This window comes from Pipistrellus kuhlii, unplaced genomic scaffold (genome assembly GCF_014108245.1).
Source record: "Pipistrellus kuhlii isolate mPipKuh1 unplaced genomic scaffold, mPipKuh1.p scaffold_m20_p_4, whole genome shotgun sequence".
In the NCBI taxonomy this organism is placed as follows: Eukaryota; Metazoa; Chordata; class Mammalia; order Chiroptera; family Vespertilionidae; genus Pipistrellus; species Pipistrellus kuhlii.
In genome coordinates, this window is record NW_023425540.1 from 14140841 (window position 1) to 14147901 (window position 7061).

At 39.5% G+C, this 7061-nt stretch overlaps 1 non-coding gene across 1 annotated transcript; it reads left to right on the plus strand.

The window, feature by feature from the left end:
• Positions 1 to 2487: 2487 nt before the first annotated feature.
• Positions 2488 to 2582, plus strand: LOC118704028. Its single transcript, XR_004983258.1, has one exon. It is a non-coding gene; the product is annotated as a small nucleolar RNA SNORA76 (small nucleolar RNA).
• The last annotated feature ends 4479 nt before the right edge of the window (positions 2583 to 7061 follow it).

Below are 7061 nucleotides of genomic sequence, written 5' to 3' on the forward strand. Positions count from 1 at the left end.
TAAATGGAGAATTGAGGCAATTATCCAAAGTATTCAAAAAATAAAAATAAAAAGCCCACTTTGATCCAATCAAATGTCTGCTCTAGTAGGCAGACTTAACTTATATAAATGGAATTGGATCTCATCTCCTTATCATACAGGATGGATTCAGACTGACATCTGGTTAACAGTTCCTAAAAAACCTCCACCAGTTTCCTCATTTTTCTTCACTTTCTTGATCTTTCTGGCTAAAGATTAATCCATCCAACAGTCAATCAATGAATTCATAATGACTCCTGTGGATCTGAAAAGTAGAACTGATGGGCAAATGTTTCCAAAATGACAGAATTTCCAATTAACTAAAAAATTGGTGGAAAGTTACGTATTGTCTGCTTCTGACTCAGAAAGGTAAGGATGGTACCAATCAAAAGATTGGACCGTTGTTTCTCATCTACTTGGAAATATCAAATGAGGCACTACATGTGATTTTAGAAATGTGGTAGCACCTTTATGCTTAAATTCATTGGAGATTGAAACTCCCAGGAAACTCCTGAGTAAGAAGGAGGCTTGAAGGAGGGGAAGTAACTCAAGTAATGTACTCTGGACGCAACCAAAGAAACTGCGGAGGAAGCATTTTGGACAATTTTAATTGATGAAAGATGAATCAAAATTTAAATCTAACAGATAGTCTACATTAGTATAACTTAGCACAATATAACTTATCCTATCTAATAAAGAGGGAATATGCTAAATGACCCTCAGGCCATCGCAAAGATGATAGTGCCAACAGCCAATAAGGAGGGAATATGCTAATTGACTGTCTCACCCTCAAAGATGGCAGCGCCCACAGCCACAGATGGTAGTGCCTGCCTCCAGAGTCCCCCAGTCCCGTTAGTCCCTCAGCAGCCCAGGGCTGGCCCAAGGTGCAGGGAAGCCTCAGATGGCAGCTGCCCAGTAGCCCACGGCCACCTTAGGCTCAGGTAACCAGGGCCGGCCGAGGCTTGTGCTACCGGCAGAGGCAGCAGCAGAGGTGTGATCGGGTGTTGCCTTCCCCTGAACGCTGAGTCACTTCCCGTCCCTGATGGCTCCCAGACTGTGAGAGGAGGCAGGCCAAGCTGAGGGACCCCTCCTCCAGTGCATGAATTTTCATGTACCAGGCCTCTAGTGTGAACTTCACAGCATAACTATGCTTTCTACAAGGTAACCCAGACCATGTCTGTCTGACTCATCTTTTTCTCTCATCTTTTTAGACAACTGAGAGAAGAGGTAAAGGATATAGAGATTTGCTAAGTTTCCCCTTCTCCAGCATTCATCTCAAACCTAGAATTGTGAAGGCTCTTATGTTATTGGTCCATTCTGCAATGAAGGAGTGGAACTTGATCTTAGAGTGTTTCCCTCAGCTCTAACTAATTTAGTAACAGAAAATTAGTTTTATATAATCACCCCACAGCTATGGTTAATGACATCTGAAATAAAAACTGGTTTTATTTTGTACCTACCCTTGCCAACCATGGATAAACTCTTGCATATTTGGGACATTGAATTAAAAGTACTAAAGGTTATCTTTATTCATAAAATTAGAGATGCATACACAATATAATTCATTGCAGGTTACATGAGTAATAATTTTTGGACTCTATAAAATTCACTGAAGAGAGCAGTCATTGGAAATTTTTAATTCGGAAAACCAAATAAATCCACTCAGGGCTGATATTAGATGTTGCTGAATAGTTCTTGACAAAATTTCTCATATGATATTTATAAAGATCCCCCTGTTAAGGCTTAAACATTAGTGTGCACAATATAATTTCAACTATTTTGCTTTAAAAGCATAGAAAACAGCTATAAGAAAGCATACTCAAAATAGTAACTAACAGCTGTATATTTTCAATGATTCGAGTATAAATTCTGTAAGCATTTCTAATTTTTTATAATGAACATATTTAATTTTTAAGTCAGGAAAAATAAACTTTCAAAAGTCAGTATATACAATATGTCATATTCTTTAACTCAACCATATAAAAATTCATAGCAAAAGATGGAAAGAACATAAATCAAAGTGTTAGCAGTATTTATCTCTAAGGTGTAAAAATATAGAAAATTTTCATTTTGCAACATTCTAAACATTTTTATAATAACTATGTTTTAGATCTCTAAAGCATTAATAAAAGAACATGAAAGCATTTTAACAATGATTTGTCTCTGAGAAATAACTGTTTGAAATAATTTTACTGAGGAGTTTTATGACCCATTAATAATAAAGATCTAATGCATAATAATAACAAGTATAATATTTTTTATGAAGGGTATTCTGTACCAAACACTATCTGAGAATTCCCATTCTTTGTCTTATTTTATCACTAAAACAATGTTATGATATGTGTTATTATGATAACCATTTTACAGATAAGAATGCTAAGGCTAAAAGAGAGTAAAAATGAGTAACTTGTTCAACAAAGAGTGAGGTTAATGTTCAGAACAAAATCTCTTAGCCCCCACTTTGCCTGCGTGTGGAGTCAGACTGCAGCACCAGAGCAGTTGCTTGGGAATAATTGGGGCCTACGGCTCTCTGCCGGCAACCCTTTTAACGGCGAGCGACACGGCGGCACAAAAAAAAAAAAAAAAAAAAAAAAAAAGAATAAATCTCTGGTCTAAAAGTAAAAAAGATAAAGATAAAAATCACCCAGTCAAGTCATGTTTACTTGAACCAGAAAAAAATTTCAGAGAAGGGCCCTCTTCCAGCCTAGACACACAAGTCATGAACATCTAGTTTTTATACTTTCAATTTCCCATGTGAATGAGCCACATACTTGGCAACCCTATCCCACCCTTTTTCTCTCAGTTTTGTGTAATATCCATAAGAGAGAAAAAGAGACAGAGACAGACAGAGAGACAAAGAGAGATAGAGAGAAGGAAAAGAGGAGAGAAGGGAATGGAAGAAAAAAAAAGGAGGAAGAGAAAGGAAGATTCAGAATATCAGTGCAATCTGCAGTCTTTCTTGACATTCTGGTGCAGGTCAATTATCTTACAGTGTATTCTCTCAGCTTTATGGACTTGTTCTCTTAGCCTTTCTCATCCTTTTATATTTCTATTTCAGATTATGTTTAAATTATCTGTCAGCACCATGATGACAAGAATCAGCTCTCTTTTATCCATATCCTGGTTTGCCTAGTACAGTCCTAGTTTCTGATCTATATCTATTGTATATATCTACTAGAGGCCTAGTGCACAAAATTTGTGCATGGGGAGGGGGTGTCCCTCAGCCTAGCCTGCAGCCTCTCCAATCTGGGACCCCTTGAGGGATGTCCTATCGCCCATTTAAGCCCGATCCCAGTGAAACTGGGCCTAAACGGGTGGTCGGACATCCCTTCACAATCCAGGACATCTCTCTCACAATCCACATCTCCCAACTGCCCTCCCCTACTGGCCTGGCCCCACTCCAATTGCCCTCCCCTGCAGGCCTTGCCCTCCCAACTGTCCTCTTCTGTAGGTGTTGTCCCCCCCAACCACCCTCCCTTGAAGGCATGGTCCCCCCCAACTGCTCTCCCCTGAAGGCCTGATCTCCCCAACTGCCCTCACTGCTTGCCTGATTGCCCACAACTGCCCTCCCTTGCAGGCCCAACTGTCCTCCCCTACAAGCCGGGTCCCCCCAACTGCCCTCCCCTGCAGGCCTGCCCCCCCCCCCCAACTTCCCTTCCCTGCTGGCCTGGTACTTCCCACAACTGCCCTCCTATGCTGTCCCAGTTAGAGCTATGTGCCCTCACTGCTGTCCTGATTGCCCCCAACTGCTCTTCCCTGCTGCCCCAATCCCCCCCCCCCCACTGCCCTCCCTTGCAGGCCTGGGTCCCCCCAACTGTCCTCCATTGCAGGCCTGGTCCCTCCAACTGTCCTCTGGCAGCCTGGTCACCCTTAACTTCCCCCAACTGCCCTCCCTTGCAGGCCATCTTGTGGCAGCCATTTTGTGTCCACATTAAGGCAGCCTTTGACCACATGGGGCTGGCCATCTTGTTTCTTGGTATGACACTCAATTTGCATATTGCTCTTTTATTAGATAGGTATCTGTGTCTATATATCTATATGTCTATATATCTATATGTCTATATATAATTCCTTTTTCTCAAATGGCTCTGATTTGAACAGTCAATTGTATGGTGGCCCTATTTTAGCTTAATTATATCTTCACTACCTAGAATACCTGATACATTTTGAGCGCTTTCTACATATCTGTTGAATGAATGAATGAATGAATGAATGAATAAAAACCCCACTACAATCAGAAAACTCAACTTCTATTTTCTTATTTTCCCCAGTGCTAGGCAAAAGCTTTCCCTAGGTAGGTTCTGAGGGGTTAGTTCTCATGATGGTGACATCTAGTCACCTTGTCACTTCCCATGTTTGTCAGGGCCAGGTAGGTAGAAAAATGTTTAAGTTATGGAGATTAGGTACTTACATTTACTATGGGAGTTTGCTTTTATACAACTGTGAAAGAAGCTGGGAAGTGAAGGTTTAGGAGGGAACTTGGATGATGAAGAAAGTCATCAACCAGTTAATCTGTGAAGTTCAAGTGTGTCTAGCCACCAATGTGGGTCTATGAAGGGGAAGCTCACAGCAAGGACATTGAAGTTATAACAACCTTCAGAGCATAATGTCTGGGCCTTCACTACTCTCTTCCAAAGAGGACATCAATTCATGTTTAAACAAGCTCAACTCAAAACTATTCAGGGAATGGGAATCAAGGAAAATATGATTTTGCCTAACCAAGTTGATACAGCACGAACCAGCACACATTTTCTTTGACCCTTCTGTCCTCGCACTTGCACAATTCTTTTAAACGGCAGCAATCCCAGTCTCTGTCAGTGTCCCACAGACTTTCCAAATGACCCTGCATTCTGTCCCTGGGAGGAATGTCCATGGTGGCTTGCCCTAATTCTGAGCTTTCCTCCAAAAGATAAAGATATTTATTCAAGTCCTTTGGGTACTCAAAGCCTCATTATTGTTTATTTATTTTTACCTTGTAAGACTTAATTGAGAAAAGGACTGAAACTTAGGAGAGCAGCATTTTTCTTATAAAAAAAACAAAACTCTTCAACTTATGATGGTGGGTTCAATATGCTTATGTGAGCTTACCTGGGTGTGTCATCACCATGTATAATAGTGCTTTTATCAATAGGAGGAAGAAACAATTCCTAAAACTTCTAAGTGAAATCAAGGCACACAGCTACATTGTCTTTAGGGATGATCCCAGTCTGGCTGAAGCTGCCATGCCTCAGGGAATCAGGTTGCTAAGAATGGTCACAACCTTGGGCTGACTAGACTGCCAGATATCAAGCTAGAACCGGTGAGGGAGACTGAAAGCCAGCATGGGAGTGAGAGCCAGCTAGCAGAGCACTAATATTCAGGAAGTTTATTGTTAGGCATGTGTGGCCATGAATTAATACTCATAATCACAGAAGCCTGAAAAGTACAAAGACCAATTAAGAAAGTGAAAGGTCAAAATATGAGTATAATTTCAATTCAGAAAAGGCACAACAGTCTGAATTTATTTTGCTAATATTGTCCCTAGGAAACACTATTGTGATTATAATCCCTCTCCATCTTCTCTCTCTCACACACACACATCATCATCATCATCATCATTTAAATGCTGATGAATAGATATAAGATATTCAACAAACCTAGACCATACCAGGAATTGGGCAGCCTATCAGCTGGCAACCTCCAAACACGTTTGAGAGTTTCCTACCTTTATAAGGCCATTATGACCTCTTGATTTACTATTTATTGCATCTACTTCTACCACTTTATGCCAGCCAATTTGACTGAGTAAACTAATAGTGTTATGCTTATCTAGCCCAAATTTGGAGTGACAACAGTTCCAAATGTAGAAATTCACAATGTAGTAGAATATCAACATCATGACACTTGGTTTATATTCCATAACTCAGTCTTACCAAAAAACCTTATCTTCTCTTTCTTTGTGACATCAAGCCTTTTCTATCATATGAATACTTATATTAATTAAGATAATTAATTATGATCATCTGTGTCATATATTCTACCTTCACTCAGATATAAAACTACTTTACTTTAGCTCAGAGTTTGTATCAGAACTGTCTATTCATTTAAAGAAATCAAACAATAAGTTTGGGGACCTTGACATTACTTGACAGTTCAATATCCTTACATTTCTAGCCATTTGTGTCATGTTTTCCTTGTTAGTTTGTGGTGTGTATTTTTTTATGTTCAAGGTCAACTTTCAATAGCAAAGTACTTGAGGATGACAGTCTTTCCTATTAATTTGCAAATTAATCATTGATATTAATATGTATTACCCGATTTTGAAGTAAATTCATTGGACTGCAAATGGGGGTTAGATGCATAGTGTGTCATGGAGTATAAAATATACTCACTGATTCCTACAGCCATCAGGGCAAAACCACACTCTGCTATTAACTAAGAGGGTGATTCTATACAGTTTCCTCATTTGCAAAGTGTGGATAATAATGCCCATTACTTGGATTTGCTGCAGGAAAAAAAAAATGTATGTAAAAAAAATAACTTTACAGTTCTATTCAATGCATTGTGGTTTTAAATCTTTTTCTAAATTTCAGAATCAATAAAGTAATTTTAAAAATCACTTACAACTGGAGTAAATTATTAAAAAGCATCATGGAGCATTTTTCACTCTAAGAGCTAAGAAATTAAATACAGTACATAGGAACCAGAAAGAAAGGGATGTTGGGGCAGGTATATTTCTAACTTTCTAAAGATTACATCAAGGTAGGGGAGGATGGGGGTAAGGAGGAGAGATCAACCAAAGGAATTGTATGCAAGCATATAAGCCCAACCATGGACACAGACACCAGTGGGTGAGGGCATGGGTGGGGGGTGTGGGGCTTGGGGGTAATGGGGAGATAAGGACACATATGTAATACCTTAATCAATAAAGAAAAAAAAGTTTTTAAAAAAAGAAAGATCATATCCTATCATATGATGCAAAGGGTATCTATGGCCTAGTAAGCAGAGGACTCTAGGATGGGATGGTCTGTCCATCTGTGGCTATAAAATTCTGGACTAAAAGC